Source organism: Choloepus didactylus, assembly GCF_015220235.1.
Source record: "Choloepus didactylus isolate mChoDid1 chromosome 23 unlocalized genomic scaffold, mChoDid1.pri SUPER_23_unloc2, whole genome shotgun sequence".
NCBI classification, from domain to species: domain Eukaryota; kingdom Metazoa; phylum Chordata; class Mammalia; order Pilosa; family Megalonychidae; genus Choloepus; species Choloepus didactylus.
In genome coordinates, this window is record NW_023637596.1 from 87,497 (window position 1) to 110,684 (window position 23,188).

Consider the following 23,188-nt stretch of genomic DNA (forward strand, 5'->3'; position numbering starts at 1 on the left):
ATGCTCCTACCATACCCCAAGAAATTAACAAACCCTATCTAAAAAGGAATAAGAAAATACAAATAATCTATACTACATTGCTTCTAACATGTTCCTACCATATACCAAGAAACTTAACCCGTAATCAAAGAAATGCATAAAAAAACCAAATAACCTAAAATGACATTAAAGTTAATTGTTTAATCCAATAGTTTTACTTTATCAAAAAATGGAAGAGACAAATGAATAAGAAAAACCTAAAGTAACTTTTGCTTCTAACATGTCTCTACTATACACAAGAAAGTTTGCAAACCATAATCATTCCTGAGCATTCCCAAAACATTGAGATTACCCTCAAGAGCTTATCTGTACTTATTGTTCCCCCTTCACTGGTTGCTATCTCTATGCCCCCTACATTCTAGAATATAATACATTTATTTTACATTTTCCACAGAGTTCACATAAGTGTAACATACAATATTTCTTTTTGTGTCTGGGTTATTTCACTCAGCATTATGTCTTAAAGGCTGACCCATACAACACAGGTCTTAAATACATGAAGCAAAGATTTCCAGATAGGAACACTCTGGGCTTAAGGCCCACCCCTCCAAATGCCACGGTGGAAAGCCTGTGCCTTGCTATGGTTGGGGAACAAACTCCACCCAACCCCAAGTCTGGAGTGGAAAGCACTGTCTCTGGGCATGAGAAACTCTGTACTTCCAAGACATCTGTTTCCATGATTCTTCCCTTGGAGGTTTTTCCTTCATTTCACCCCATGTCTTTACTTTTCAGTCCAGTCTTGAAGTCCTTCTGCTTATAGAAGATTCTCAAAAACTTTGCAGACCTGCATGCAATTCAAGGGGGTCCAAGCCTTCAGACAAAAGGATATTCCATAGATCCTTCCTGAATAATTATCTCCAATTAAAATTACCATCTGCAATGCCTGATTGGATCCCATGAATCATATGGTCAGCCACTCTCTAGCAGAAGGATGCGCACCTCTTCCCTTGTGTAGTTCCTTATTCTATGGGTGCTCTGCTCCCAGGAGTTAAGGGAGGGTTCTCAAAATATATCATTTGGATAGGCAAAGAACTAAGTTTGGTCCTCAAATTATCTTTCCTCTCATATTTTACTATAAAAAAAATGAGAAAGCAGGCTTTGCCCTCCGTATTTTGCTTGGAAATTTTCTATGTTAAATATTTCAACTTCATTGCTTAGAAGTTCAAATTTCAATTGAATACTAACAGAAAATTCAGTCAAGTTCCTACTACTTTATAACTAGAGTTAGCTTTCCTCCAGTTTCCAATAACCCATTCATTTCATTCTAAGTCCTTCAATAGAATATACTGTAAGAAATTATTTCTACAGCTCTCTTCACATTTTTCTGAGCTCTAAGAAACACCTTTTATACCCATATCTCTATCAACAGTCTCTTCAACGTATTCTCTGCTTTTTCTTTCCAGTGCCTTAAAATTCCTCCAGTCTACGTATTTTGCAAATCCAAAGCCACTTCCTCATTTTTTGGGTATCTGTAATAGCAACATCCCAATTCCCAGTACCACAGTTTGCTACAGCTGCTACAACAAATACCACACACTGCTTAGCTTAAAAAATGGGAATTAAGTGTCTCACAGTTTTTGAGCCCACAAAAGTTCAACACCAAGGTATGAGTAGGCTATCCTTTCTCCGAAGTCTGTAGCATTCTCATGGTGGCTTGCTAATGTTTTGTGTTCCACGGCTTATATCTCTGCTCTGTCACATGGCAATCTACCTCTTAGTTCTTATCTAGATTATTCACCAGCCATATGGACTAAGACACACCTGATTTAATGCAGCCTCACCTAATTGGATCCTTGTAGGTAGGAACTCTTCAAAAATGCATCTACCTCCACAGGACTGGGTGTTATGACTTGATTATTTTTCTTTGTGAGGGACATATTTCAATACACCACAGTTCATGAAAACAAGCCTAAATAAACTTTGAAATGTTGAAATCATACAAAGTATCTTCTTCAACCACAACGGACCAAAGCTATAAATAACATATGGAAGACTGGAAAATAAATGAAGTACCTAGAAATAACTCAGTACACAAACAATGGTAAAAAAAAAAAAATCACAAAGGAAATTAGGAGATATCTTGGGATGAATGAAAACATAAGTACATTACCAAAACTTATGGGTTGCAGGAAAGACTTTGCTAGGAAGGATAGGTTGTGAATGATCATATTGAAAGACAAGAAAAAGCTCAAATCAATAATGAAATCTCACACCTACAGGAATTAGAAAAATAAAAACTAAACCTGAAGTGAGCAGGAAAAATGAAATACAAATTCTACACAAAAATGAAACAGGATGAAAAACAATAGTGTATCAATGAAACCAAAGTAGAGTCCTTGAAAAGACTGGTAAAATTCATAAAATGTTAGCGAGACTGACCAAAAAAGTGCACAAATTACTAAAATCACAAATAAAAAGGAAGACATTGAAGGATCATAAGAGGATACCATGAATAGTTACACAGAAATCCTCAACAAACTAGTTAACTTTTAAATTAGAAATAAGGCCAATACTTCTCAAACTACCAAAAATTTGAGGTGGGTCAAGCATTTCTCAATTGAGACTAACAACACCATAATACCAAAGCCAGATAATGATATAAAGGCAATAGATGCAAAAATCATACTAGCCAACTGAATCTAGCAGTGCATGAAAAGCATTATACACCACGACAAAGTGGGATTTATCGAAAAAATGCAAGAAAATCAACGTGATATACCACATTGATGGTAACTAATACATTCATATCTCACATGTATCATTTGACAAATCTGGCATCCTTTCTTGACAAAAACTCAGAACTAGAAATAGAAAGTAACTTCCTCAACATGATAAAGAGCATATATGAAAAACCCACAACTACCATATCAATTGTGGAAAAGCTTTACACTTTAGAACTAGAAACACAATAACACTGACTATCCATCCATACTGCTATTTAACATTCTGCTGGAAGTTATAGCCAGAGCAATTAGGTATGAAAGTGAAATTAAAACCATTTGAGTTATCTAAGTGCAGGAGGAAGAAGTAAAACTTGCTCCATTTTCAGATGACATATTCCTACAAACAAAATCCCCAACAACCTACAGAAAGTCTATGAAAAATGAATTCAGAATACACTGGCATGAGTAGAAGATCAACACCCCAAACTCAGTTGTGATTCTGTACACTAGCACTGAACAATCCAACAATTCCATTGAAAATTCATCCAAAAACTAAACACCTAGAAATAAATTTAACCAAGTATGTCTGAGACTTAGATACAGTAAACTGCAAAATATTGCTAAAAGATACTGAAGAACACCTTAATAAATGAAGACATACTAGGTCCATGAATTGCAAGACAAATATCATGAAGATGCTAATACTACCCAAAGTGATTAACAGATTCAATGCAATCCCAGTGAAATTCCAGCAGCCTTCTTCACAGAACTGGAAAAACCAGTCCATTTAAGGTAGCAAGGGGCCATGGATAGACACAACCATCTTAAGAAAGAAACACAAGATTGGAAGACTCACATTCCATGACTCCATGGTTTCAAAGTCATTATTACAAAGTGTGCCAGTTTGAGTGTATTGTGTCCCCCAAATGCCATTATCTTTGTAGTCTTGTGTGGGGCAGAAGTTTTGGTGTTGGTTAGATTTGCTTGGAGTGTGCCCCACCCAGCTGTGGGAAATAATTTTGATGTGATGTTCCCATGGAGGCTTGGCCCCACCCATTCGGGGTGGGCCTTGATCGGTGGAGCTATATAAATGAGCTGACTCAAAGAGGAAAGAGTGCAGCTGGGAGTGATGTTTTGAAGAGGAGCAAGCTTGCTAGAGAGGAACGTCCTGGGAGAAAGCTGTTTTGAGGCCGGAGCTTTGGAGCAGATGCCAGCTGCCTTCCTAGCTAACAGAGGTTTTCCGGAGGCCATTGGCCATCCTCCGGTGAGGGTACCCGATTGCTGATGTGTTGCCTTGGACGCTTTGTGGCCTTAAGACTGTAACTGTGTAGCGAAATAAATCCCCGTTTTATAAAAGCCAATCCATCTCTGGTGTTTTGCATTCTGCAGCATTAGCAAACTAGGACACAAAGCTACAGTGATCTTAAAACTTTGGAACTAGTGTAAGAACAGACATACTGAGCAAGAAAATAGGATTAAAAATTCAGGAAAAACCCACACATTTAAACCAAATGGATTTTTGATTAGGATATCAAGCACAGTCAATTGACTGGTGCTAGGAAAACTGGATATTGATGTGCAAAAAATAAAAATAAAAAAATCTCACCCTAATTTTGGATATAAAATTATCTCAAAACAAATTAATAACCTAAATATATGAGCTAATAGTATGAAACTCTTAGAAGGAAAGTATCTTTAAGACCTTATATTAAGCTGTGAATTCTTAAATTTTACATCAAAAGTGCAAGAAACAGAACAATTGATAAACTGGACTTCAATTAACTTTGCAACATTAAATGACATTTTCAAGAAAGTGAAGACACACAGAGTGAGGAAAATATTTGCAAACCTTGTATCTGATAAGGTCTTATTTTTCAGTTTACATAAAGAACGCTTAAAAATCAGCAGCAAAAAATTCCAGTTAGAAATGGGAAAGCACTGGAAAACACATTTCCTCAAAGATTCACAAATAACCAGTAAGCATATCAACATCATTAGTAATCAGGAAAATGGAAATCAAAACCACGATCAGGACTTCACACCAAGTAGGATGACTATTAAAATTGGAAAATAACAGGTGTTGGCAAGGATGTGGAAATAACCCTTGTACATTGCTGATGGGGATGGAAAATAGTGCAATTGCTACGGAAAGATGCTTAGTGTTTCCTCAGAACTTTGATGGAGAATTAATATATGACTCAGAATTTCCACTTCTAGGTATATGTCCAAAACATTTGAAATCAGGGACTAAAACACAAAACTGTACAGTATCCACAGCTGCATTATTCACAGTTGCCAAAAGCAGGTGGAAACTCAAGTATCCATCAACAAAGGAATAGAAAAAATATTGCACATGCATATATTATAAAACCTTAAGAATGAAGCTTTAATTCATATTATACAACATGGATGAACCTGAAATATATCCTGTTGCTTGCAATAAAGCAAACACAAAAGGAAGATTATTTTCACTTACATATTCAAATTCATAGAATCAAAAAGTAGATTACACATTACAAGGGGCAGAGGTCAGAATGGGGGTTAATTCCTAATGAGTACAGATTTTCTGTTTGAAGTAAAATAACCTTGATAATGGTTAGTAGTGATGTTTAACCACAACACTGTGAATTTAATTTGTACTAAGGAATTTTTATTTCAAGTTGTTAAATGGGAAATTTTTAAGTTCTATATACACCAAAAAAAAAAAAAATACTCAAAATGAAATCAAGTGCATGGCTACAATACTCTAAACAAGCTAAACATGAAAACTGACTTTAAAAATATAGAAAGAAACTGGCTGCTTCTGGAAAGCCAAGCTCAAGGGATGGGCCTGGTCCGCGGAAGCCCAAACAGAACAGGTGGTCGCCAGCCGCCCCACCGCCCTCACCCCAGCCCCGCAGCTCCCCCCCCAGGGCCTGGGTCTGCAGGGGGAGGGCCCCGAAGGGGCGGGGCCACCGGAGCAGATGGGGGGCAGGGGAGGGGCCCAGCCTGGTTCAGGACCAGCCGGTGTCACGACCCCCACCCGGGCCCTTGAGGGTCGCGCCAGATCCCGAGCCCTCTCGGCCTCCCGGTAGCCCCGGCCTCCCCGCCCCCAGTCGCCAGGTGCCCTCGGCTGCCCGCTGTTACCCGGTCCCCAGGCCGCCCGTCGCCCCGGTTCCCCTGGTTCCCCGGCCTGCCGCCCCAGCACCCTACACCCCGCGGCCGCCCCCAGGTGCCCGGTACCCAGGCCCGGCCGCTCTGGCACCAGTGACCGCCCCGTCGCCCCGAGCGCCCTCCCCGGGGTCCGCCCGCCCCCGCCCAGCAGGGTCCGGGAGGGAGGCGGCGCCGGCCGAGGACCCGGGACCTGCGGTACCTGACGGGGCTCCCCTGCCACCTGCCCTTGGCGGCCCGAACTCCCTGCCGACCCCCAGAGGCGCCACATCCCTGAAGCTCTCACAGGAAGGAGGCGGCAGCTCTTACTTGTCCAACAACTGGACACGGTAACCTGGCCAAGCTGACACATGGAACAAACATGATAGTCCAATTGCTGATAAATGATGAAAAAAAATTGAAAAAACAAAGACAAAACACACATTCGTTACAGGGGAACAGTGACAAATCAGAGGAGCATGTCTTTCAAAACACTGAGTCTTTGACAATGGAAAGACCTTTTGAGTGCAGAAAGACCACCCCCACAAAACACAATTCAAATCAAACCACAATGGAACAAAAAATGAGAATACCGGGACACCTATATTGTATATTAACTGAAACCTCAATTCACAAACGCAGGTGAAGTACAGATTTTCATATATACAAAAGCTGACAGATCTTTAAAGTAATTCATGTAAAGTTCCAATTTAGATAGAATGATCCTAGATGGAAATATTATCCTAAAAAAATGCAGAGCTTGACTAATATTTACTTGTTTTCCTCACTGATTATTTGGCTGATTACAGCAAATATTACTGAGTGCATAACAAATGTAGAGATAATATGTATGTCAACACAATAGACTGGAAATAGGAAAAAAAGCATATTCAATTTTTTTTTGCAACAAAACGAAAGAATATTAATTCAAGGTTCTACTCAGCAGAGTAACAATGAAAACAAAATACAAGGCAAAGGTACTAAAAATTATAAATATACCTCCAACAGAGAAGTTAAAATGGAGTACTAAAACACTAAGTTCCTGTAAAAGAATAAAACAGGAAAAATAAAGTTGGGACAAACAAAAAATGTTAGATGGTAGATTTGTAAGGCAGGTAAGCAAACTGAAGTTTTGTACTTAGAAGCAGAAATTTTCAGATTGGATTAAAAAAGCATTGGGTAAAAAAGCAAGACCCAACTAGATGATAATTATCAGATACACGTTAAATATGAAGGTACAGAGTAAAAGTAAAAGGCTGGGCAAGATACTTTCTAAAAGGAGCAAACATGAAAACCGGCGCATCTATGTTAATAACAGACCAAGCAGACGTCACAAACAGGAGTGTGACTAGAAAGACCGCATGACACTTCGTAACTAAGACAGTTCATTGGGCAGCTACTGTGATTTGAAACATACAGCTTCAAAATATAGAAAGGAAAAGACAGCAAACTAAAGGGAAAAATAGACAAATGTGTGCCACCAACAACTAACAGACAAATAGACAAAAATAAAATCAGGAAACATAAGGAAAAGTTTCAACAAGCTTGTCAACTAGTTAACTATCCTAGTTGATATTTATAGAACACTGAATAGCTGCTAAATACATTCCTTAGAAGCATGTACAGGAAATTTCCTAAAGTAGATAATATACTAGATCATTAAATTATATACTAGGCCATACGTTTAATTTTCAAAGGATTGTAATCACACAGTATACATTTTCTGAGCATGACACCATTTAATCTGTAATCAATGGTTGCAAAACACAGAACATACTTTTTTAGGAATAGAAGTACCCACTAGCATTACCAACTCACTGGAAAAAAACAAAGCTCCTACCTGAGCGGATTATCGAGTTTCTGGAACCACCAAGAAAGAATTCTCAGACGGAAAAAACGCCGCTCCGCCAGGCGCCGCCGCTCCGCCAGGCGCCGCCGCTCCGCCAGGCGCCGCCGCTCCGCCAGGCGCCGCCGCTCCGCCAGGCGCCGCCGCTCCGCCAGGCGCCGCCGCTCCGCCAGGCGCCGCCGCTCCGCCAGGCGCCGCCGCGCAAAGAACTTCACACAAAAGACTCCAAACGCAGAACTAAAAATAGGTACGTAGAGCTAGGCCTTTTATTGGCTAGAGGGGGGCGGGCTTAGACAATTGGTGTTTTAGGATTGGCTGAATTTTATGCAAATAAGGCGCTGCGCTATGGTCCAATGGGGGACCAGCTAAGAGTGACTTGTGATTGGTTCAGAGGAAGACCATTTTGATTGGTGCATAGCTATGTAAATTAGGGCTTACATTCTGGGCTATCTTGATTGGTCCATCAAGAGTGGTTCAGGATTGGCTGATTTGCAACGCTAGTCCTCTGCCTTCTTTTCTGCCAACCCAAGGTTCGCTAGTCTAGGCTTCCACACTAGGGAAATGATTGAAAATAAAAACCAACATATCAAAATCTGTGGGGTGTACTTAGAGCTTTGTTTAGAAGAAAATTTATGGCTTTTAGTGTTTATTAGAGGAAAGAATAAAGTTGATATCAGGGTATAATCTCAACCCTGAGAAACTAGAAAAAGCAGAGCAATTTAAACCCAAACCAATAAAACGGAAATAGTAAATATGAATGGAAATCAATGAAATAGAAAAGAGACAAAGAAATTGTCAAAACAAATGTTGGTTCTTTGAAAATATCAATAAAATTGATAAATCACTAGCTAAACTGATTAGGAAAAAGAGAAAGAAAACACAACAACAATTATCATGAATAAAAGAAGGGAACATCATCAGAGACTATGGGCATTAAAAGAAAATGAAAGGAATATTATGAGCAAATGTATATCAATAAATGGAACTACTTGGACAAAATGAGAACATTCCTTGAAAGACAGAAATTTTAAAAAACTGGCATAAAAAGCAACCAGATAACCTAAATTGCCGTGAAGGAAATGAAATTTGTAATAAATAATCTTCTCATTACTAAATTCAAGAGCCAAATGATTTCTCTGGCTAAATCTGTGAAATCTTTTATTAAGAAATGATACTAATATTATACAAACATTTTCAGAAAATATAGAAGGAGGGAATATTCCCATCTCATTTTGTGAAACAGCATAACTCTGATACCAAATCCAGGCAAGGACATTAAGAAAGAAGGGAAATTTTGGAGTTGATGAAACTTTGTATATTTCAATTGTAGGGGTGGTTTCATGACTGAATGCCTTTTTCAAAACTCAGCAGGAGGCCGATGCCTTCTTGCCGCCCTTCCTCCGCTGCCTGCTGGCCCTGGTCCCTGCAGTTGGCCTTCTTGGCAGGAAACTTTTGCAGGGCCTGCTTGGCTGGCGGGTCCACCATAGCCTTCATCTCTTCCTTGGGCTTCGCTTTGTGCTTCTTCTTCTTGTCTTTCTCCTTTTTCTCCTTCTTCTTCTTTGGTTTGTCTGCAGCCTCCTGGGGAGACGGGGGTGCTGCCCACAGCCAGCTGCAGTCTCCCAGGCGGCCAGCAGAGTTCGCTGTTTGCAGGGGCCTGGCCAGGCCCTCCCCTGGCCTGTCTCTGTTTTTCCAGTGTTGGGGACCCCCTGCTCAAGTATTTTTTCACAAGTAGCACAGAAATGACTGAAACAACCCAATTCCCAGACTTCTGTGGGAGGAAATCAGTGAAGTGGAGCTGTGGGTTCGTCCGCCCCTCTCTGGTGGTGACTTTTTTCTGCCAGCAATTCTGGAAGGGTTTATTCAAGGGTAGTCATCAGTATCCTAATAAAAATCACAAAACCGATTCAGATTCCACCACCAACCCTTGCAACGTGAGGACTCTGGTGAAGGCAGGGGTGATAGATGACCATTTTTACAACTGTTGGCCATCCTGACCCTCTGAGTTCTGAGGCAGTTTGTTCAACTTTTAATTAAGCTTTGTTAATAATAAAAATCTAACTGAAAAAAAGTTTCTGTCTCATTTCTGGTAATAAATCCAAAAGCCTTCTACTAAGCATGCAAGTTTATGTATTGTCAGCTTATCACTGGAGTTTTTAAAATATCTTCCATTTGGTTCAAAATATCATCCCCCTCCAAGATATTGCATAAAAATTTGTCATCTGTTTATGCAAAATATGCTTTTTATTTTAGCATGGTTTATCCCTTCATTTGATATTATAATTATTGCATTAATGTTGTTAATTTGCATAAGTAGTAGATTATTTCTGATCTTTATGTCCATTGGGTATCTTTATCTCTGTTTAGAAGATCCAAGTATATCTTTATGTGTTTAGAAGATGAAAGCACAATGATTTTTAATGTTCCAATTATTGATATTGCATGCTGCTTAAAACCATTTAAAATGTAGTACGAATCCTATTATTAAACAAAGCAATGAGACTATTTGAAAGTGACAGGTTTTAGTAACTAATTCTTAGACTAATTATACAAATAATTTTTGCTAATAAAATATTATAATCATAATATGCTATATACTGTAAACATCTTATTTTACAATACTGTAGTTTTAGATTTACAGAAAAATTGTGAAGATCATATGGTGTGTTCCCAGAATCCCAGATTTTTCCTGTTTTATTGAGACCTAATCTCAGTTGTTACTTTTCCCCAACTAATGAATACATTATTAGTAACTGAAACTCACATTTTATTAAGGTTTGCATAGGCTTTAACATTTCTGATCCAGGATATCACATTATATTTAAATTGCATGTCACCTTAGGGTCCTCTTGGTTGTGTCAGTTTCAGAATTTCTTTGACTTTGATGGCCTTGACAATTTGAGAAACACCAAACAGGTACAATGTTCCTCATTTGGGATGTCTGATATTTTTCTGATGATTACACTGAGGTATTTGAGTTTCAGAGGAAGACCACAGAGGGAAGTTCCATTCTCAACAGTTCATATCAAGAACACAGATCTCGAGATGACATGTCACTCTTGATGTTAACCCAGGTCACCTGGCTGAGGGTGTGTGTGTGAGGTTACTCTACTATAAAGTTACCCTTTGCCAGGCAGGAGGTTATGTTGTCTTTGGATGAAGTCTCTATATGCACCCCTCATTTAAGTAGTTGGAATTATGCTCCACATCCTTGAGGGCTGGGAATCTACATAAATTATGTGAAGATTCTTATAAATGGAAAAATTTTATTCCCTTGTTTATTTGTATAATCAATTGTTTATTTCAGTATGGATTCATGGACATTTATATTATATTTTTGGTTCTAATACAATGGTATTTTATCTATTTTTTGTCCAAATTGTTTCAGCTTTGGCCAATGGGGGCTGTTTCTGTAGATTCCCATGTTCCACTTACATAAACCAATCCTTCTCTTTTGTTTCTTGTTGTTTTCTTAGGATGGCCTTGTGTTTTTTTTTTGTTTTTTTTTTGTTTTTTTGTGGCACTACAGGATCCTGCAAGCTTATCTTGTATACTTTCTGCCCAAATCCTACAAGAAGTCATTACTATCAGGAGCCCTGGTTCCTTTTATTGGAGAATGGTATTTTAATTAGGTCTGGGAGGTAACTGTGCTCACTGCTATTGGGGTTTCCTTGCTTCTTGGCCCTCTCAGCAGAAGGTGCAAGGACATGAATGTCTATCTACTAAGCTACTTATATGCACATATTAGCATTTATATATGGAATCATCTGAATATGTATTATGCTACACAAACGTTCATACTGATCTCTCCTCTATTCCATTATTATATGGGTTTCTAGTCTTCTGCTCTGTAGCCTTCCACTCCAACAGTGAGAAAGCTGGCTCCCACCCTCTGCCATCTATAGACTTAATGTGCCACTCCAGTGTACACATATAGTGGTTTTGGAATTGTTAACCAGTGCCCCAGTGGGAAGTAATTCTATCAACTAGATTTCAGTGCTGCCATGAACATTATTTTAAGTTCACTTTTAAAGATTTCACTCACTTTCCTCCAACAACTGCATAGAGTTTGTTTGCTTTATATGTATGCAGTGGAGTGAGATTATTTTGTCCTGGTCTGCATTCTATTCTAGGATCTAACAATCTATAAATTGATTCTGTTAATTTTTTTACTTTTAATTTTTATTAATTTCATAAACTAAGAGTCACATCTTGTGATATAAAATTCTATGGATGTTTACAAATACATACTGGCAGTTATTTGTCATTGAAGTATCATACAAAATACTTCATCTTTTCAACCCTCCCATAACCCCACTTACACCAGCTGACTTGTTAACATCTCTATAATTTTGCTTTTTACACAATGTCATAGAAGAGGGATCATATAGTATGTGGCCTAAATGTGTATCAGATTTTAAAAGTAGTAAGTTGACATAGTGTAAAATTCTGATTATCTGAGACTTCTACTGAAATATCAAAATACCCTTTGCCCACCCCACCCCCCAAATCCACTTGAAGTCCTGAATTCTCCATGCTCAAGTCTCTCATTTTTTTTTACTATTTTCTCCACCTTACAAATAACACTGGGGTTCTCTCCTCTGGGAAGCTGCAGCCACGATGGGAGTTTGAGAGTTGAGCCGCTGTGAGGCGAGGCCGGGCTGGGGCGAGGGAGAGGGGAGAAGGCGGGGCCGCGGCCCAGAGCCCCTCGCAGCGCCCTCGGGGAGCCGGGCGGCCGGCGGTGGCGGGAGCGGCGACGTTTCCCGCCTCCTCTTCGTCGCCTTTTCTAACCGTGCTGCGTCGTCCTCGGTTTCTCCTGAAGGGGGAGGTGGAAGCCGCGGGCCCGGGAGGGAGCCGGCTGAGGGCGGTGGCGGCGCCTCCCGCTCCTGGAGCTGCGGGGAGACGCGGCGGCGGCGGCCGGGAGGGGTCGGAGTCGCCCGTCACCATTTCCAGGGCTGGACGCGTCGGAGAGTTGGTCTCTCCCCTACTGCTGCTTCCAGCACGGCGGCGGCGGCGGCACATCCAGGGACCCCGGGTTTAAACCTTCCCTCCGCCGCCGCATCCCCCCTGGACCGGGCTCCGGAGGAGGCAGCCGTTCCGAGGATTATTCGTCTTCTCCCCATTCCCCTCCGCCGCTGCCAGGCCTCTCTCTGCTGAGGAGAAGCAGGCGCGGTCGCTGCACCCACCCAGCAGCCGCCGCAGCAGCCATTACCCGGCTGCGGTCCAGAGCCGAGCGGCGGCAGAGGGAGGGTCATCAGCTCCCGCCGAGTCCAGAGCCGTTTCCATCCTGCAGAAGCAGCCCCGCCAACAGCAGCTTCTGCCATCTCTCTCTTCCTTTTTCTTCAGCCATGACAGCCATCATCAAAGAGATCATTAGCATAAACAAAAGGAGATATCAAGAGGGTGGATTCCACTTAGACTTGACCTATATTTATCCAAACATTATTGCTATGGGGTTTCCTGCAGAAAGACTTGAAGGTGTGTGCAGGAACAACACTGATGATGTACTAAGGTTTTTGGATTCAAAGTATAAAACCATTACAAGATATACAATTTATGTGCTGAAAGACATTATGACACCACCGAATTTAACTGCAGAGTTGCACAGTATCATTTTGAAAATCATAACCCACCACAGCTAGAATTTATCAAACCCTTTGGTGAAGATCTTGACCGATGGCTAAGTGAAGATGACAATCATGTTGCAGCAATTCACTGTAAAGCTGGAAAGGGACGGACTGGTGTAATGATTTGTGCGCATTTGTTACATCGGCGCAAATTTTTGAAGGCACAGGAGGCCCTAGATGTCTATGGAGAAGTAAGGACCAGAGACAAAAAGGAATGTTTATTTTATAGATATAAAGTTGAGGCCCAGAAGATAAAGTGCCTTGATCAAGATTATCCAAGCAGTTAATGACAGTACTCAAGAGTAAAATTTGAGCCCCCAAGAAACGGTGAAACTTCTTTCTACACTATCATGTTCAGAAATCCTGGAGCTGAAAAAGAATTTTTAGACTGTTCAGGATAATTAGTCTATGAAAGTTTGTGTAATGCTGATGAATTGGTCTAATTTGACAAGGCACTTCAGTTTATTCCCTTCTCTATAGATGCTATGGCATTTTATGACCCCTGATTTAAGTAATAAAAGGACTTTGAGGTTGGGGGCCTTGTAAATATAATACTGCAGACTCCCTTAAAAACTTTGAGATTTTAATTGTCTTAAAACATTCAAAGGTATCATGTTTAATGGTTAGTGCTACTGAAATAAAGTATTTTTAACTTTTAATGGATAACTGATTTTGTAATGAAACTTAGCTGGGTATGTTAAAGCTATTGTTATGCAACTGTAAAATTCATCCTGAGAACATTGCCTTATTATAAATATAATTGATTATTCAGAGGAGTTTTATTCTTGAAACATTTGGTAATAGGCTTATTCTCTACTTGCCAGTATTTAATTTTAGGTTGAGCCTGTGGATTTGCATTTCTTGTAATTGTGAGCCACTATTACAGGTGGTATATTTTGCCCATTTTGCAGAGTGCATATAGGATTAATTTTATTCGAGTCATCTTTAATGTTATTTTGTTTGTATCCTTAATTTTAATTATAAAGAAACATTAAGAAATTTAAGAAACTCGTGTTTTGGTGACATTTATATAGGAATAGAATGTTTTTTTTTTCTTCTTGTGACAAAGAAGAAAAACAGTCATGATGTTTTGATGAAGAATTTATAGACTTTGCAGAGATTCTCCTCAAAATAATCCAGTGCAGCGCCTCAACATTTCCTCAGCAGACTTGGTGTGAATTAGATGTCAGAGTGGTGGGTGCAAGCTGACCATAAAGTGTGTCATTGTGTTAGTAATGCTCACATATTACTTGAGGGTTTCAATGTTGCAGGGAAGTCACAGAACAACCAATACTTCCTGTAAAGAAAAATATTTTCTGAGCATGAGATAACTGTTTGAGGGAAGATGTCTATCTTGTATTCAGTAATTTACTGGAAGGCAGCTATGTTACGCTCCCCTGAGAGTCCTTCATTTGCAGGTTTCATACTTTTGCTTTATGAACATGTGGCAAATTATTCAAAAGCAAGCTGTCAATGGGAATTTTTTCTCCAAGAAAGCATGCTTCAGGGCAACTCTTACTGTTGGTTCCTATTCAGTCCTGCATCCACATTGTCTGCATCAGCACTTATTCTTCAGTATTACAATCATTAAATTCACAATATTTATTCTGAACTATGAACAAAGAGTTTAAAAAAAATCTTTAGAATGCTGGTAAGTATGTGTTTTGGAAAGATTCTCCAAATTTCTGAGTATAGTATAGAAGTGTATTATATGACCAACTTACCCATAATCCCTGCTACCCTTGTCTCTTTCCCTTGTCCCCCAGTCCTTTCCAGAGTGCTGGCAGGTAAAGTAAGCATTAATATTTATTTTATTAGATTGATCTTGAAGGAAAAACAATTTCAGGAGCTTTTATTTTTATTTTTCTGGTTTCAAATCAAATAGGGAGTCCCAATATATTATGAACTCCACTCCACATGGGCGCATCTAGCTTATCTTTAATGAAGACTCAGATCTTCAAGAAGTAATAAATATTAACTTTACTCTACGTGATTCCATAAATGGAAATTTACTCATTTTTCTGAGCAATTAATTTTTATTTCCTAACCTTATAACCAAGATATTTTTCCTCTAGCCTGTTTACTAAATTTCACCATGCTGTAACCTAATGAAGTGCTCATATTTTCTCTTTATTTAAAACAAAACAATGTGTAATTGCTATCTTTTTTTTTAAGACTCCTAAATAATGTTGTTATTTTTTTTAACACATTAATTCTCTTAGGCTGAACTGTGTTCCTCTAATATACAGTATTTAAGCTAGTCATCCAACCTATAGATTCATAAAATTGTAGTAGTTTTGTAACTTAAAGGACCACAACAATTATTTGAGACTCATTCTAATAAAAATGATAAAACTGAGATCTGCAAAGATCAACCTGAACTAGGTCATTTAGTTTCTCCATGTAAGAACTCAAAATGATATCTCCTAATCTCAAACCCAGTGTTCTTTCTACCACCATACTGTGTTCTCCAGTCCAAGTTCTATTTTTTTGATCCCTGTGCTGGTTTGAATGTATTATGTCCCCCAAAATGCCATTATCTTTGATGTAATCTTGTGTGGACAGACATATCAGTGCTGATTAGATTGTAATTCTTTGAGTGTTTCCATGGAGAAGTGCCCCACCCAGCTATGGGTGATGACTCTGATTGGATAATTTCCATGGTGGTGTTACCCCATCCATTCAGGGTGGGTCTAAATTAAATCACTGGAGCCCTATAAAGGAGCTGACAAACAGAAGGAACTCAGTGCATCTGAGAGTGACATTTTGAAGAGGAGCTACAGCCAAGAGGGACACTTTAAAGAAAGCACAGAAGATGAGAGAGTAGCTGCAGATGAGAGAGTTTGCACACAATGTTGAAAGGAGACTTTTGCTCCAGAGAAGCTAAGAAAGGACAAATGTCCCAAGAGCAACTAAGAGTGACATTTTTGAGGAGCTGAAGCCTAGAAAGGAACATCCTGGGAGAAAGCCATTTTGAAACCAGAACTTGGAGGAGTCACCGGCCATGGGTCTTCCAGCTAACAGGTTTTCTGGACACCATTGTCCATCTTCCAGTTTAGGTACTCGATTGCTGATGCATTACTTTGGACACTTTATGGCCTTAAGACTGTAACTGTGTAACCGAAAATAAGCCCCCTTTTGTAAAAAAAAAATAACACTTTATGTTGCCTTTTAGTGCTATTTCATATAAATTCTATTAACATGAAAAATGAGGATCTTGCTCTTTAACTCCATGTGTCTTTCACCTATAGACTTTCACTCATTCTTCCAATAAGCTCTCAGCACTTCTGATTAAATAATTGTGATTTATATTATTATGTCTATTGAGGTATCTGGTAGTTAGGGTTCTACAGAACCAATAGTAGATACAACACACACACACACACACACACACACACACACACACACACACACACACATTTTAAAGAATTGACTTGGCAATTGTGGGGTCTGGGGTTGGCAAGTCAGAAATCCATAGCCTAGACAAGCAGGCTGGAAACTCATCAGGAATTTCCTATGGACTTGAGGCAGAATTTCCCCTTCCCTGGAAAACCTCAGTTTTTACACTAAACTCCTTCAGCTCATTAGATGAGGCCCACCCACATTACTGAATATAATCTACTTTACTTAACCTCAAGTGACTCTATGTGGCTTACCTGCCCCAATCCCAGGGATAACTTTCTAACTTTGCAGATCTGAAAAGAGTTTCCTGCAGTCACATATCCTGACTTTAAAACAGAAATGAGAAATGAAATTGTAGAAATAATGATGTTCTGTTCTCTAATTTATATATTCTATGGAAGTAACTGTTTTAACAATTGGTTCTCTGTCTGAAGCCACATATTTTCCTCTTAAAGCCACTGTTGTTCACACTTCACCTTGACTTGAATGACATGAGCTGCATCATGGGAAAATTTGACCTCAGTTAAAACATTCCCATTAAAGAATTAATTCCCAAGAATGTAACTGAGTTCCAGTATTCCATCTATACATGATATACTTTTAATTTTCTAAGACATGAAATATTTATTTCTCAACAAATTTAAGGTATACAATGAAAGCTACAAAAAGTTTAGGCTGCTTCTTCTCTGAAATTTCTAGGGTATTCAATAAAAAAAAAACACCTTTCAATTTCTCTATTTTTTTTTTTCTTTTTCCAATGTCTGCATGTTTGATGGAAAGGAAATTTCTTAAAACTTCAATATAAATTCTGGGACATATGCTTAAAATGAGAAATGTTAACAAAATATAACCCAAAACTATCCCCTATATTTCATTTAAAAGCAGTTGGTACTTTAAAGAAAAAGCAATTGATACCTCATTTGAGCCTAGGAGGAAACAAATGAAGAATGAAAAATTCCTGAGGGGATAAATATTCTGCAGTATCCCCATTGTTCTTGTTTATGAAGTATTAGGCTAGATGACTGAATAACAAGATGAAAGCAAAGAAAATGATAATCTTTCAAGTCAGGCAGCCCACATGAATGACTTTACTTAATGGAAGTTTTTTTTAAAGGTCCAAATTAAAAAGTGTTCTACATTCAGTGGAGTAGGGACTGTTTAACTTGGCTAGAAAGTGAGAGTCTTCTCTCTTACCATTTCCTATTTCTTCTACTTGTTTTGGAAAGCAATGCTAAATGATGTGGAAATTACCCAAAGTTGTGAAAATTATATCCATTCTAGTTCCATAAATACAACAAGACTTTGTGGTATTAGTACTTGCAATTCCCAATCAACAGTCAGAAGAAAGTTCAGCTTTCCAGACTCTCACTCTGACTGTGGTCGACAACATGGGGAAATGTAGGGCTCAATTCACCTAATATACAGAAAGTCTCCAAAGCCAAATTATGGTAACAGTGAGAAGCAGATCTTTACCAAGTCCTGATTCTTCAGTCTGAACTCTCTCAGATTGAAACATACAATGTATACTTTGAATGATGTCATTCAGGGTTCCATTAGTCTCTTCAAATATTTTGATGTTATTTTTGTTAAAAATATTAAATCAGAAATAATTTTTATTATTTTATGTAAGTATTTAAAATATATTGCAGGATAAAGAAGGTATTTTACCTAAAATTTACCTTAAACTTACTTGATTTATCAGAGAGAAACATTCTTTCTCTGGGCATCTTGAATACATTCTTTATTTCACTGATCTATACAAATATGTAATAAATGATTCTTATTTGAAGCATATTCATTATCATGAAAGTGAAAAGAAACCTACTCAATGGAAGATGATACTTGGAAACCACATATCCAGTATGGATTTAAAATCCAGACTATATAAAGAAATCCTACATCTCAACAATAATAAGAAAAACCATTTAAAAATGGGGAAAGGACATGAATGGACATTACTACAAAAAGATACAGAAATGGTGAAATGACCTAACGCTCAACAACCTTAGCTATGAATGCAAATCAAAACCACAATGAGATATCATTTCACACACACTAGAATGGCTTCAATTAAAAAAAAGAACAAAATTAAAATTGTTGGAGAGGATGTGGAGAAATAGGAATGCTCATTCATTGTTGGTGGTTGTTCTAGTTTGCTAATGCTGCAGAATGCAAACACCAGAGATGGATAGGCTTTTATAAAATGGGGGTTTATTTCACTACACAGTTACAATCTTAAGGCCACAAAACATCCAAGGTAACACATCAGCAATTGGGTACCTTCACTGGAGGATGGCCAGTGGTGTCCGGAAAACCTCTGCTAGCTAGGAACGCAGCTGGCATCTGCTCCAAAGCTCTGGCCTCAAAATGGCTTTCTCCCAGGATGTTCCTCTCTAGCAAGCTTGCTCCTCTTCAAAACATCACTCACAGCTGCACTCCATTCCCTCTCTTTGAGTCAGCTCATTTATATAGCTCCACTGATCAAGGCCCACCCTCAATGGGTGGGGCCATGCATCCATGGGAACACCTCATCAAAATCATCACCCACAGCTGGATGGGGCACACTCCAAGCAAATCCAACCAGCACCAAAACTTCTGCCCCACATAATTACAAAGATAATGGCATTTGGGGGACACAATAGATTCAAACCGGCACATTCCACCCCCTGGACCCCAAAATGACATTATATTTCCAAATACAAAATACATTCATTCCATCACAATATCACAAAAAACTTAAATCATTTCAGTAACGAAAGTTAAGTACAAAATCCCATCAAAATCAATTATAGGCATGGCTAGTCCTAATACAAAATTCCCCTCTATCTGTGAAACTTAGAACAAGTTATCTCCTTCCAATATACAAAGGAGGAACATTCATAGGATAAACATTTCCATTGCCATAAGGAGAAATAGTAAGGAAAACAGGGTTAACAGGAGCAAAACAGTTCCTAAAACCCACAGGACAAACTCCATTAGATTTCAAAGTCTGAGAGTCATTAACAGAACAATGTTGCATCCTTGGGGCTTGAGAGAGTGGGAGCCTAACCCTTCCCAAGGGCCTTTTTGGCAGCGGTTTTCCTCTCCAAATGATTGGGTGAGTGCTCCCACATATCCACACATTGGGGAGACCACCTTCTTGGCCCCACCCTCCTCAAACATCAGGGCAGCTCCCGGATTCCCTTCCATCTCCGGGGCACATGCTCAACCCCTTCAGAACAGTGTGGTGGCAGCCAGGCTCTCCCCAATTCCCTGGAAATGTGTTCCACCCTCTTTGGGACCTCGGGTGGAAAAACTCTTCCAGAGCATCGAGGTGGAAGGCCCACCCTCGACCTCCGGGGCAAACTCACCCTTTCCATGCGTGTGGGCTGCTCCACTCTCCCAGCCCAAGGCCTCTTGACTCCAGACCTCAACCTCCATGGCTCTGTCTTTGAAGAAATTTTTCCTTCAATTTGTTCCTTGTCTTTCTCCTCCAGTCCCGACTGGCAGTGGCTCTGTCTGTAAAGATCTCACAAAAATTCTGTTGGCTTTGCATGAAGCATGCAAGGGTCAAAGCCATCAGACAGTAGGAGTTTCCACAAATCCTTTCTGGATAACTCCATCTCCAAACTTGGCTTGTATTGAAATGGCGGCTGGGTTCCATGTTTGGTTACATCCTCATGTTGGGCTGTAGCTTCTGGGATTCCACCCCCTGGAAGCTCATAATTTTCCAAGCCATCAGATTCTGGTTTCTTTGCACCCAAGAGTTCAGTTCTAAGTTTATCTCTTTCTGCTCGCATTTTACTATAAGCTGCAAAGAGAAGCCAGGGTACATCCTCCACACATAGTCTGGAGATCTCCTCAGCTAAGTATTCCAGGTTGTCACTTTCAAATTCTTCCTTCCATCTGACATGAGGATTTAATTTTGCCAAATTCTGTGCCACTCCAAAACAAGGATCACCTTTCTTCCAGTCCGCAACAACACACTCATCATTTCTGCCCAAGTCCTCATCAGAAGTATCTTTAGAGTCTGTATTTCCATAAACAGTCTCTTTAAAGCAGTTTTGGCCTTTTCTATCAAGCTCCTCACAATTCTTCCAGAATCTTCCCCTTAACCTTTTAAAAAGCCATTCCAACAAGTTTGGTATTTGCAAACTTAGCAGCAAAAGCACCCCACTTCTCCAGTACCAAAATCTGTTCTAGTTTGCTAATGTTGCAGAATGCAAAACACCAGAGATGGATAGGCTTTTATAAAATGAGGGTTTATTTCACTACACAGTTACAATCTTAAGGCCATAAAACATCCAAGGTAACACATCAGCAATTGGGTACCTTCAACGGATGATGGCCAATGGCATCCGGAAAACCTCTGCTAGCTAGGAAGGCAGCTGGCATCTGCTCCAAAGCTCTGGCCTCAAAATGGCTTTCTCCCAGGATGTTCCTCTCTAGCAAGCTTGCTCCTCTTCAAAACATCACTCACAGCTGCACTCTTTTCCCTCTCTATGAGTCAGCTCATTAATATAGCTCCACTGATCAAGGCCCACCCTCAATGGGTGGGGCCACACCTCCATGGGAACACCTCATCAAAATCATCACCCACAGCTGGGTGGGGCACACTCCAAGCAAATCCAACCAGCACCAAAACTTCTGCCCCACAAAATTACAAAGATAATGGCATTTGGGGGACACAGTACATTCAAACCGGCACAATGGTGATTTAAAATGGTACAGCCACTATGAAAGACAGTTTGCTGGTTCCTCAAATCGTGAGGTGTAGAATTATCATATGACCTGTCAATCCCACTCCTAGGTATATTCCTAAAAGATTTGAAAGCAAGAGTTACTTCCATACCAATGTTCATTCTGGCATTATTCACAATTTACAAAAGATTATAGCCATTTAAGTGTCCACCAAACAATGAATTGATAAAATGTGAGATATATATAATGGAATATTATTCAACCATAAAAAGCAGTGAAGTCAGCAACACAGATGAACCTTGAAGATACCATATTGAGTGAAATAAGCCATTCAAAAAAGACAAAAAATGTATGATCTCAATGATATGAAATAATTAGCATAAGCAAATTAATACAGTCAAAATCTAGAATACATTTTACCAGAGACTGTGGTGGGGCTACAGAATGGAGAGTTACTGCTTAAATTGTAGAGTTTCCACTTGGTTTCATTGCAAGTTTTTGGTAGTGGTTGATGCTGGTGGTAGCAAAACATTGTGAATTGATTTAAAAGCACTGGATTACATATTGGAATGTGGTTAGAAGGGTAAAATTTAGGTTGTAGATGTGTTACTAGATTAAAAAATAAAAACATGGTTTGTACATCAAAAACAGTGAACTCTAATGTAAACAGTGGAATAAAGTTGATAATACAATTATACAAATATTCTTTCATTAATTGTGCAAATGTATCACACTAAGGATAATAGGGTGGTATATAGGAAGTCTGCCTTTTATGCATTGTTTTTCTATAAACCTACAACTTCTCTAATAATTTTTAAACCATGAATATCAATCTGATATTCATTTTTGCATGGGAAAGGAAAACACTTCCACTGTTGCACACAGAGCTCTCTTGAATAACCATGTGTGTTGGCCATGTGCCCCTCCCAGTTGGGGTCTTTAGAGCTGTGCCTGGCAAATTTGGAGACCATAATGGCTCACTCTCTTCTCTTAGCTTTGCATGATTATTGCTCTGCTTACCTCTAAAAATTGAGAAGACATTTGACAAGTTTTCATAGAGGGGTTTATACCCATTATGCCATAGATGGCTAGGGGTTTCCCCTTCTTTTGAAATCGGAGAGTATGATTGTTTTCAGATGGTAGGAAGTTGTTACCCCTCTCTCTCACACACATGCTCTGGATATTCCTAATCCAGCCAGGTCTGTTCATCAAGATCCCCACTTGTGCTTTGCCAAGTGTCTCTGATTCTTATTGAAAGTCAGGGATTGCTGAAGAAATCATTTCTTATTCAAACATTCACAAGTTTTAAGGAGAAGCATTCACAGAGCAATTAAAACCATGCTTTTGTCATCAATACTTGGCCTCTCTGGGGTTATCATTCATGCTCTGAACAGTGACTGCAGTGTAACCACACATGAGTTGACAGGTGATTAAAATTACTACAAGAGAAGACATGTCCAGTCTAGTTGCAGAGTCAGATGTATCAGCAGGTGAGTTTCATCCTTACAGTTTTACAAGGGCTGGGATGCAGGAAAGTGCAGAATTGTGGGGAGCACAAATTAGAGCTGCAGCATTTCTATGGGGGTTGGTCAGGGAAAGAAATTAGAACTCTTCTAAAGATTTAATTCCTCCAAATCTATTAAAGTTGTGTAGATACTAATCTAAAATAGCAAGTTCTATTTAGTCTTAAATATAGGACATGATCAATTTTGTCTGTAATTCTTTTTCCCTGGCTCTTTGTTTGAAAAATTCATCTCATATGTCTCAACTCAAATGTTTTATCCTGAGACATAACCTCATTGGCT

At 39.3% G+C, this 23,188-nt stretch overlaps 1 pseudogene; it reads left to right on the forward strand.

Annotated features, from left to right (window-relative positions):
- Window positions 1-10,611: 10,611 nt before the first annotated feature.
- On the forward strand, window positions 10,612-15,280 carry LOC119524989 (annotated as a pseudogene).
- Window positions 15,281-23,188: the final 7,908 nt, after the last annotated feature.